This window comes from Lolium rigidum, chromosome 7 (genome assembly GCF_022539505.1).
Source record: "Lolium rigidum isolate FL_2022 chromosome 7, APGP_CSIRO_Lrig_0.1, whole genome shotgun sequence".
Taxonomy (NCBI): Eukaryota; Viridiplantae; Streptophyta; class Magnoliopsida; order Poales; family Poaceae; genus Lolium; species Lolium rigidum.
The window spans coordinates 187,321,802-187,333,732 of record NC_061514.1 but is presented as its reverse complement, the minus strand read 5'-3'; positions in this window follow the sequence as shown (position 1 = coordinate 187,333,732).

The window sequence follows — 11,931 nt, the reverse complement described above, 5'->3', positions numbered from 1 at the left end:
GATGACGGAACAGTATGGCCTTCCCAACTGTCCATGACCGCGGACGCGGCTATTCGAATAGGTTTAACTCGCGAGAGGTTGTACACTTGTGCCACAACAATTGCAATAGCTCGTCGAGGGTAATCGGCCCTGATTTATCGTACGCAAGACGCGAACTACCAATCATAACCTTTCATTTACATACCCTAGTATAGGCACCTCTCCCCATGAGTTTGGCCTCCCGGTGAAAGCAAACCGCCAACCCGGGAACCGCACGAGGCTTGGCCGTACAATTCACCTCAATTCACGTCATTTCACTTTCAACGGAGGCAGCCGCGGCATAACCCCTATGACGCTTGTTCAGAGGGAACCTATACTAAGACACATAAATTTCCAGCTAAGCTTTACCCAGATTCAGGTATTGTGGGGGTACTTGTAAAATTGGAATGGTATCGCATCCGAACCCAACCATCAGTTTTTGTAAAGTTCAATAAGTCATTCACAGATCATATTCACCTTCAAAATCTTTCAAATAGAATGACTCATCATTCCAAGGTTTTCAAAGTCATTTCTTTTCACAAGTTCCCAACTAGAGTAGTCACTTTTAATTTAGCACTAGCATCTATGTATGAGGGGTGCTAAGTACTTTGCTTTGCTTCTAGGCTAACCTTGATACTCTTGTACTAATCCAATACTAATCAAGTAAATCATAAACCAGAAGTACTTTGATAAAACAAAAGTAAATAAAGCTTGTAAAGTAAAACTGGGAAATAGGATCATAAGCATAAAGTAAATGGGGTAATGCCTTGCTCATGGTGAGCTTTGCACTTGGCAAGAGTGTGGTGACCCGGCATACCACTGCATGGTGTAGTATGCAAGTCTGATATAACACCAATGAAACACCGTTCCACTAGTATTATATCGCTCAGAGTGGTACAACAGAAACATATGCGGGTCCAAGGCATGTCTATAGAATTACATCACAAACTCGTTACATAAGATCATCACAGACCTCCTACTTTACAATGAGGTAAAACCGCAAATAAACTCCGGAAGAACGACTCGTAGACTAGTCTTATCACGAACTCTATTTGTAGAGTATTTAACTAGCTACCGTGGCTATGAATAGATTCTAGCTAAATAGGAGCTAGGTTTAGGAAGCTAGTTCCTTTCTATAGCTAAACTAGGTTTTCTCCTTGATGTAAGTGGTATCCGACTCTTCCGACAGTGGTCCTCGTCTCGTGAAGTAGTTGTTGACTCCTCGGCCTTCGACTTGCACCGTAGATCCTCCTTCGATGCCTCCATATCTAAGCAGGGGATTTAAGAGTGGGATGAGTACGAGCGTACTCAACAAGTTCATTATAGGAAAGAGGTGTTTAATGCACTAGCTACGAGCATTAGACCGGAAAGTCTAATACCAATGCAGGTTTTCATAATCATTTCTTCAAGAGGTTGCTTTTATTCGGAAGAACTATGTCCGTCGGCCTTCACCGGTTTACTAGAACTTCATGGAGCTCCTTTCCGCCGCGTTCGCAGCTCCATATCCCGGAACAGGGAGTGACAGGTCACGGTTCTTTACACTCGCAGAGGTGTGTTGCTTTACCCATAAGAGATCTTAACCTTGGTGCCAACGGGCGCGCAACCCGTCCACACTTCCTATGGTGTGAGGCCCGGTATAAGGTCTAGCCAATCATGTTCCTCCGCTACCTCGCACACCCACCCTTTGTTGCATACCCCGACCCTGGGTCCTCGTCGGTCCTCTTATACCAATTAAGGATGGACCCCGACCACGACAACAGTTTGGGACTCGTTAACCAAACTCCTTCGCCGGTAGCCGCAACCCATCATAGACCACTTACCGTGGGGAATTAGAATGGGATCCCCACCCCACCGCTTGCCCAACCTCGGGTCAAGTGTCTACGGTAAGCGCATCCGTTGATGTACGAGAGGTGGAAACACTTTTGACTACTCGTCCCACTCCGCATCTTATGGTTAACACGGGTATTACGGCACAAGAATCACTCGGCGACATTTGTTGTTTAATCCTAGATGGATATAAGCCCGTGCAATGGAACCTCCACCATATCAACACAATCCATGGTTCCATTGCCCACCACATAGTCATATTCATAGTTATGAAAGTAATGGTTTTGATTTTTATGCAATAGTGATAACCATAATACTTTGCAAGTAATTTGATAGAAATACTCAAATGACATGAGCAAGTGATGAACTTGCCTTTCTTGGTCGCAAGATTATGCGGACAAGGTCTTCGATACGCAATAACTCCAAATTCTGAAATAGCATCATCGTCCGTGAAGGACGATGTTTAAAAGATTGGCAATGATGCAATAATGCATAAGTATGAGATGTAATCGCTCTAAGCGTGATCTAACCCCAATGATTTAGATTTAGTGAATGGTAATGATTAGTTCAAGGTGTGTTGTACTTTTAGAGTGATTCACAAACAAGGTTCTTGTTCAGGGTTGTGTTGTTTTAGAATCATAAGCAGGTGGTAAAATGCATAGTAACAATCATACACACCCAGGAATAGTGGTTGTATAATAAGTAAAGAGCAGTTGTCAGTTTTAAGTCCTTATAGTGCATGGTTGATTGTTACTTATTACATAATTCAAAAGAATAACTTTTGAAGAACATGTTCTTTAATAAAGAACAAGTATGATAATTAGGTTTGGTGGGTTCTATGGATTCCTATGGTTCCAATTGGTTTCTGGAGTAAGAATGAGATGGATCCCAACAATGTTGGATTCATCAGCCACTAGGGCTTGTATGGTTGAATTAAACCAAAACATCTTGAGCAATTTATTATAAATAGTTGCTATCTAGGTTGGTATATTTTGCTGGTGATAGCTGACTATTGGCTATAGATCCTATTAGGCAGGATTGGTGATGATTCCTTATTTTCTTCAAAAGAATAACTTTTGAAGAACATACTTCTTAAGTAATAAGAAGTATATCAATTAGGGTTGAGTTGGTTTAGGTTTTACTATTGGTTCTATTAAATAAGGAATAATTGGCTCCTAAATAGGATGGTTCATAAGTATTTCACACAAGTAGGGTTTAATGGAATATGGTTATGTAATGCTCAAGATTTGGCATGGTTGCTCCTGAGATTCATCACTTTGATGTGATGCTAATCATGGATAGTTAAGGATGATGGTTTTGGTAATAATAACTAGGGTTTGCACTTGGTTGACCCTACATTAACATTTAGGTTTTATTAGGATGTGTTCATGGTATATCCACTTATAAGTACTATGGCTTCTATTATTTTATGGAAACAAGAACAAATACTTAGCTGCTATTTGTGGGTCTATAATCTAAAAGGAAATAACATGATCACAAGTTATAACCTGGGTTTAGGTTTATTAGCAATTTAAGGTTCACATAAAATAATAGGGCTAGGGTTCCTAATGGAATTAGGATTTTAGGTTTCACATGAAATGATGGTTTGTAATATCATTCAATATGGAATTTAGGGTTTGCTATTTACCATATAGTGCTATGGTTAATAACTTCAATTTAAGGTTGAAGTTATTAGTAACTTGTAAATAAAACAATATTGAATTTGGCATTTTATTCTTTTTAAATAATTAATAATTAGGGTAATTATTATTCAGTGGTTTAAATTTCCACTAATAAAGATTTAACAAAATAACAAATAAGAAAAAATAACTTTAATGTTTTCTTTATTTTTCTTACTGGTTTTTATTTATTTTAGAAGGTTTTACTATTTATTGAATTTTAATTCAATTTAGAATTAAAGAAAAGGCTTATTTAATAAGTATTAAATAATGAATTTCTATTTAAAAATATAAATTTCATTTTATATTTTTATTGGATAGATTTTTCTTTTACAAGAATTTTGATATCTCATTTGTATTTTTCTGAGTTTTTATGAATTTTATAAATTTATTTGAAGCTGCAGCAATTTTTGAATTTGAAATAGAAATAAAAGAAATACTAAATATACCCGGACAGAACACACCCATAGTCTATGACTGGTGGGGTCTGTCCACCTCACCCGCCACGTGGGATTTGACCAAGTCAAAATCACCACGGTGGCGAGGAGGTCTCTGGCCGGCGGGAACTGGCGATGGTCGCCGGCGCTCGGGCGTTCCCGCGGCTCCGAGCAGGGGCGCGTTGGACAGGCACTCGACGAGGCAAACCAACTAGTGGCGGCGCCGCCACCCGCATGGTTGCCGGAGCTTGGCCGGCGGCGGGTTCGAGCGGCAGCACACGCGGTTGATCCGAGTGCGGTGGAGCTACGGCGGTGAATCGAGCAAAGCGAGAGCGCCGGGAGCATCGGCCGACTCACCGAGAGTGCGCAGGGCTTGACGGCGTGACCTATAGTGGTCTGAATCGACGGCGGCAGTGATGGCCGGTGTCGAGGAAGACGAGGTCGTCGACGGCGATTCCGGGCACGGCGGCACAATTCCTTCTGCAGGCTAGGCATGTCGAGGACGGCGGTCACGTGGGTGGTCACAGCTTGGCCGGGGAAGGTCTCCATCGGCGGCGATGGCCGGAGGCAGTACGGCTAGGGTTTCGGTATGGAGGAATTTTGGAGCAGAGAGAGGAAGAGCTCGGCTAGTGATCGTTTCTCAGCTTTTATATGGCGCAATTGTGAGCCTCGTCACGACGTTGATCACGGAGAGGTCGACAGCAGCGAGAGGAAGCCGGGCACGGCTTCGTGCTGGCAGTCATGCGAGAGGAGGGGATGAGGACGACACCCTCCCCGTTCTTTTTTTAGATGAAGGGGTATTGGGCTGTGCTCTGTTGGTGGACTGGGCCGCTCTGGTGGGCTCGTGCTGGGCTGCCGTGGCCTGCCCAGGTAAGCACCCCTCTTCTCTCTTTTTCTTTTATATTCTTTTATTTTCTATTTTTAATTCTCGATTTGAATTTCCATTATGTTTTGCAGGATTTAAATGTGTGAATCTTTTTGGAGTTTATAAAGGTACTAATATAACTTAACATGAGATCTGAGAAATGTTTTATATGTGTGATGACACCCTTATTTATTGAATGTTATTAGAGTTTGGAATTGGCATCTATATAGTCATAATTTCCAATAACAAATTATGGTGGTCCAACTATTTTTTAATAGGCCCTTCTAAGTACCTATTGATAGTTAAGTTTTTGTTACCTTGCAGGAAACAATTTACAAAGCATAGCTTATTATTTAGTATCTTATTTAAGAATATGATCTCCTGACATTATTTCATGTGCTCATGGTTGTGATGGATTTGGGATAATTGTTTAAGGCAATTTTTAAGTATTATTGTTACCTTCTAAACCCTTAGTTTACTATGGTTAAGGTGGATCTCATTCCTCTCATGAGACTTCTATTTATTTGGAAGCACTAGTTAGTTGGATCTACATAGGTATGGCTTGTAAGATAGGTTAAATTGCTATCTTGATTTATTTCAGTAGTTGGTTAAATAGTTCCCTTGCTCATATTTGAGCTTAGGCATGGTTTTAGGATTATACTAGTGATCCCCATGTGATGCATAAACTAGGGTTGAGATATAATGCTAGGTTATAGAGATGGGATGACACCATATTACATGTGCTAGGGTTTAATCTCCCTAACCATGATAAGGTGGTTGCTTTCTTAATTGCTTCGTGCTCATTTAATTACTAAGGATTTGAGAATTGGTTTTATCTTCTACCAATTAACTACAATTATTATCCTTAATTTATCATTAAATTAACTACATTGGTTATAGTTCTTTTTATAGTTAACTTTGGTCTTATGGATGAATGGTTTCTCCCCATTTAGAGTATAGAGTTTGACTCTTAATGTTTTCTTGTGGTTCTTAAGTGAAAAATAAGTGGAATGTAGATGTGGTAGAATACTACTTAGGGTCACCAAGTGATTCACAAGTTAAGGTTGGGATATAAGTTTAGAGTTTCTTACTAGTGATCTCCCTATAATTTCATGTGGAAAGGGGATCTGCTTATACTAGTAGGGTTTAACTTATCCTCACATATCTCCAAAGCATGATCATATATTATATATGATCATCTTGTTCTTAATATCTTTACTTCAAATTCTTAGGGTTTATGATCATTACACAATTTATAATGATCAAGGTTGGCTTCCTAAGGTATCTCTCATTAAATGGTTTTCTCACTTCCATGATCAAGCATTGTCTTGATGAACTAAGGTATAGCACTTCTATTTTATTTTCTAAGATGAGCTATTATGATTGTCTCTTTAGTTTATATCCCAGGAGAATGTCTGAGATATTATGTTAGGGTTCTACTTAATCAATGATGATATCATCATCTGGGTATATGGGTAGTTCTCTCCCTCAAACTCAAGTGTTGCCTCAACTAACTTGAGTGTAACACCATAATTGATCTCTCTTATATAAGAATGGATTATTCTAGGTTATGGTGTACTCCTAACACTCTAGTTCAATGGTTGTCCTTTATTCTTAAATAGATAAAGCTATGTTTTGTATGATTGGTCTCTCTCATTTTGGAAAGGACTTTAATACTAACTTAATGTTAGGCTCCTTAGGGATTGATGTGATCATCAATATCTATGTTTAACATAAATGGTTTCTCTCTCTAGGAATGTCTTGAATAATATCCTAGGGTTCCTCTTAAAGATGATGATTTGAATACTTGGATGTATATCCAAGGTTTAGCTCAAGGTTTGTTATTGCTTCTCTAATAATTATTATAGAACTCTCACCTCTCTAGGTTTGATATACAATAATATGGAATAGAGAAGAATTATATTTCTTGAGTTTATCTCCTTGTTATGTTTCCAAGAATGGAGTAAAATGAATACCATGAGGCTCATGGTAGGATCAAGGATTTGTTTAAGACATGGAAAAGATAAGTGAAGAATAGTTTCTCCATTTTATTGTTACTTGATATGCAATTGAATTGGTGTTCATATGTTATGACAAGGATTGCCATATTATAATATTTTATAAGATCAAGTAATTGATCATTGAGTAAAGTGTTGTTGTGTTGATTATCAGTTCCATTTGATCTAACACCTTAGATCAAATCATCACTTCCCAAAACAAGGTTTGAACAAAGTCACAATGAGGTTTACAGCGCTTGACTTGATGAGCTACTTCAATTCCACCAAGGTCAAGTGAAACTTCGATATCTTGTGATCTGTTTTACTTTAAAGCGCGAAAATTCCCCAGATTTTCTATGCATGAATGCAATGCACACATCTGTTTCCTCTATTTTTGTAACCCCATACCCGGGATATTACGGTCTCTACCCCTTAAACTAAACTTCGTCCTCGAAGTTTGAACTCTCTCACGTTTCCGAAGTGTGGTTCTGACTTGTGCAGACTACGACTTTTCTCGAACTCCATATTGATCTCACTTGATATAATTGAATATATCCCTTGTCCAGATTCTTCCTGGAATCCATTAGGGTTTATCTCTGAACATTAGTTTCTTACTCCAGTTCTATGATTTTTCTCTGGAATTTAATAATACTTGTCTCTGAACCATGGCTCTTACTTTGATTCATTGATTTCTTCCAACTATTATAATCTTGTTTCCTATCTCATTGAAGATTCAATGATTGGGACTTCTTCTTGTCTTGACAGTCTTAATTAAGGACTAATTGGATAACATTTTCCTATTTAATAAAATAGGTCTTTGTTTTTTCCTTACTACCAAAATTGCAGTAATGGTACTTAATAAGGTACTAACTATGGAATTGGTCGTGATGGTTTATTTTTCTAATAATGGATTAGACTCATTTAGTCCATCCAATCATGGTTTATAGTTGATACCTATAACTATTTTGGGTTATTTAGGTTCCATGAAAGGAATCTTTCAAATTGACTTTAGTTTTGATATAGTCAACCTCCTTTGGTCTTTGGCCTTCTTGAGCTGTAATTTTGTCTACGGTATTTTCTTCGTCCAACTCTTTATGATTAACTTACTTGAGTTTCCGTACTTCTGAGTAAATCTTACTCACTTTCTCAAGTTATAGTCCACTTCTTACTTCCTCGAGGTATGAACCTCGGCTTCTGGTCTGACATCCTTCCGAGAGTAGTGTCAACAATCTTATGAAAATAAGATCGAACTTCCTCTCCGTTCGGACCTATCGCTTCTATCAAGCTTAAAGTATTGAGTTATTGTATTCCCAACTCAATCTTTACTCTACCCCTTAGAGTTTTCTTATGCTCTTCAACTCCTTGTCTTCCAACCATTGAACTTATGGTTAGATTATTGGTCTAGGTCTAGCTTTGGTTTGTATTTCTTCTAAGGTCTCATGAAGAATGTTTGTGGTATATCCACTCAGTTGTGGACATCCAATGTGAATCCCTCGACTAAATGATTATAAGTCATTGTTATTTGGCTAACAAAATTTTTATTTGTTCACAAACTTTTGTTACAAATAATTAAATCGTGGACTATTTGTAATACCAACTGATACCAGCTGTGGTTATTATACCAACTGTGGCTATTTGATATCTAAAATTGGATTCTATTATAGGTTCTAATCAACTGGACGAGACATCTTCTAATTTATCTCGCAGTATTGATATTATACCACTTGTGGTCTTCTGATATCGACTATGGTCTTCTTATGTCTGCTATGATTTCATATATCACCTTCCTTCATTCAGGGTTTATTTTGCAAGAAAAACCACTAGCTAACACTATGATTATAGTATCCTAAGTGATTTCCCATGCATTCCCTCTTCTATGTTGACTATGGATCTGCTTGAGCTTCACCATAATCATTATATTTCTTACCTTCATGCTTCTTATGTACTAAAGTACTCCTCGGTTGAGGTAAGCATGAGTTTCCGATTGTACTTCCTTCGCAGTATTGTGGTTACATCCCACAACTTTACTTCCTTTTCCGATGAACCTTCATCTTGTCTTCGAATCTTCGAATTCGTCACTTCCTCACACGAATATCATTACCCTCTAGATCTATAGCATTAAGTAAGAACTTGATATAGCAACATGCATTTGCATACCAAAGTCAAACTTCATGTATGGATCTAGTCAAACAATGAAAATCCAATAAAATCCAAGAAGATCCAGCTTTGTGCATATCATACACACCATCATAAGCCTGAATAATAATAGTTGAGTAAGACATCTCTCAACATCAGGCTCTGATGTGTAGTATATAACACCACATACGATAGGTTTATATCGTGATACTTAGCACGAATATAGGGAATTCTACTATTTGTCTCAACCTTTACCTTAATTGCACATTTGCAATGAGATAAACTTGAAACAAAGTGGTCTAGGATAGTTGTGGTAAACCTAATTTTCTTTGGAAGTACTACTTAACTTCCATTTTTGTTGAGGACTAACTCATATGATATGTCTGGTTCTAACATCACTATTCTAGACACATAACTATTGGAATATAGCTCCTATACTTCCAAGTTATTGTATCGTAAGACTATGGACCTAATGTTCTTGACACAGTTCCCATGGTTTTTGGAACATAATTCTTGCACTATTGTTTAGCACTTGGCTTCTTATTGTACTCCTCCAAAATACTTATAATGTTCTATTCCATCACATAATGATTCTCAAGTGAATCATATATGATTCACAACTCTACCATGTAAGTAATCATATTTTATTCATACCTCTCTTCCTTATCTCCCATGATTGACTCATCATGGTCTATACTACCTCATATGACTCATAGTTATCACTTACTATCAATTGTTTCACACGTCTAGATAATTTTACCTACTCATTACTTATCTGGGTCTACATCTTCTATTAGGATATCTTAATTATCTTCATCACTTGATATTACTTCTAGTACAGTTCTGAGTAATTCTTATTTAACTATAACATGTGTTGGTACACATCTTCCAATAGGATATCTTCCTTATGGTTGTATCCTCTCTTTGGACTACCATGTATTGTATACCAACTGTGATCTACTCATCTTTATTGTTTTAAGGACTTAATAGTGTACTACATGTTTGTGATTAGCTAACTAACTTCACTTAGGAAGGATAGGTAGGAAATGTTGACTTAAGTGTGTCAGGATTATTCTCAAGTGAATATCCATCTCAAGTCATAAGAAGTATTTTGTTTACCTAGGACAACTTCCTATAGACACTACCAATCCTATAGGTCTCCTTTAAAGGTTTTAATCCTAGGGTCAAAGCATTTGCTCTGATACCAACTCGTGGTGACCCGGCATACCACCGCATGGTGTAGTATGCAAGTCCGATATAACACCAATGAAACACCGTTCCACTAGTATTATATCGCTCGAGTGGTACAAACGAAACATATGCGGGTCCAAGGCATGTCTATAGAATTACATCACAAACTCGTTACATAAGATCATCACAGCCTCCTACTTTACAATGAGGTAAAACTGCAAATAAACTCCAGAAGAACGACTCGTAGACTAGTCTTATCACGAACTCTATTTGTAGAGTATTTAACTAGCTTCTGTGGCTATGAATAGATTCTAGCTAAATAGGAGCTAGGTTTAGGAAGCTAGTTCCTTTCTATAGCTAAACTAGGTTTTCTCCTTGATGTAAGTGGTATTCGACTCTTCCGACGGGGTCCTCGTCTCGTGAAGTAGTTGTTGACTCCTCGGCCTTCGAGTTGCACTCGTAGATCCTCCTTCGATGCCTCCATATCTAAGCGAGGATTTAAGAGTGGGATGAGTACGAGCGTACTCAACAAGTTCATTATAGGAAAGAGGTGTTTAATGCACTAGCTACGGCATTAGACCGTAAAGTCTAATACCAATGCAGGTTTTCATAATCATTTCTTCAAGAGGTTGCTTTTATTCGGAAGAACTATGTCCGTCGACCTTCACCGGTTTACTAGAACTTCATGGAGCTCCTTTCCGCCGCGTTCGCAGCTTCCATATCCCGGAACAGGGAGTGACAGGTCACGGTTCTTTACACTCTGCGGAGGTGTGTTGCTTTACCCATAAGAGATCTTAACCTTGGTGCCAACCGGCGCGCAACCCGTCCACACTTCCTATGGTGTGAGGCCCGGTATAAGGTCTAGCCAATCATGTTCCTCCGCTACCTCGCACACCCACCCTTTGTTGCATACCCCGACCCCGGGTCCTCGTCGGTCCTCTTATACCAATTAAGGATGGACCCCGACCACGACAACAGCTTTGGGACTCGTTAACCAAACTCCTTCGCCGGTAGCCGCAACCCATCATAGACCACTTACCGTGGGGAATTAGAATGGGATCCCCACCCCACCGCTTGCCCAACCTCGGGTCAAGTGTCTACGGTAAGCGCATCCGTTGATGTACGAGAGGTGGAAACACTTTTGACTACTCGTCCCACTCGCGATCTTATGGTTAACACGGGTATTACTAAGCACAAGAATCACTCGGCGACATTTGTTGTTTAATCCTAGATGGATATAAGCCCGTGCAATGGAACCTCCACCATATCAACACAATCCATGGTTCCATTGCCCACCACATAGTCATATTCATAGTTATGAAAGTAATGGTTTTGATTTTTATGCAATAGTGATAACCATAATACTTTGCAAGTAATTTGATAGAAATACTCAAATGACATGAGCAAGTGATGAACTTGCCTTTCTTGGCTGCAAGATTATGCAGACAAGGTCTTCGATACGCAATAACTCCAAATTCTGAAATAGCATCATCGTCCGGTAAGGACGATGTTTAAAAGATTGGCAATGATGCAATAATGCATAAGTATGAGATGTAATCGCTCTAAGCGTGATCTAACCCCAATGATTTAGATTTAGTGAATGGTAATGATTAGTTCAGGGTGTGTTGTACTTTTAGAGTGATTCACAAACAAGGTTCTTGTTCAGGGTTGTGTTGTTTTAGAATCATAAGCAGGTGGTAAAATGCATAGTAACAATCATACACACCCAGGAATAGTGGTTGTATAATAAGTAAAGAGCAAGTTGTCAGTTTTAAGTCCTT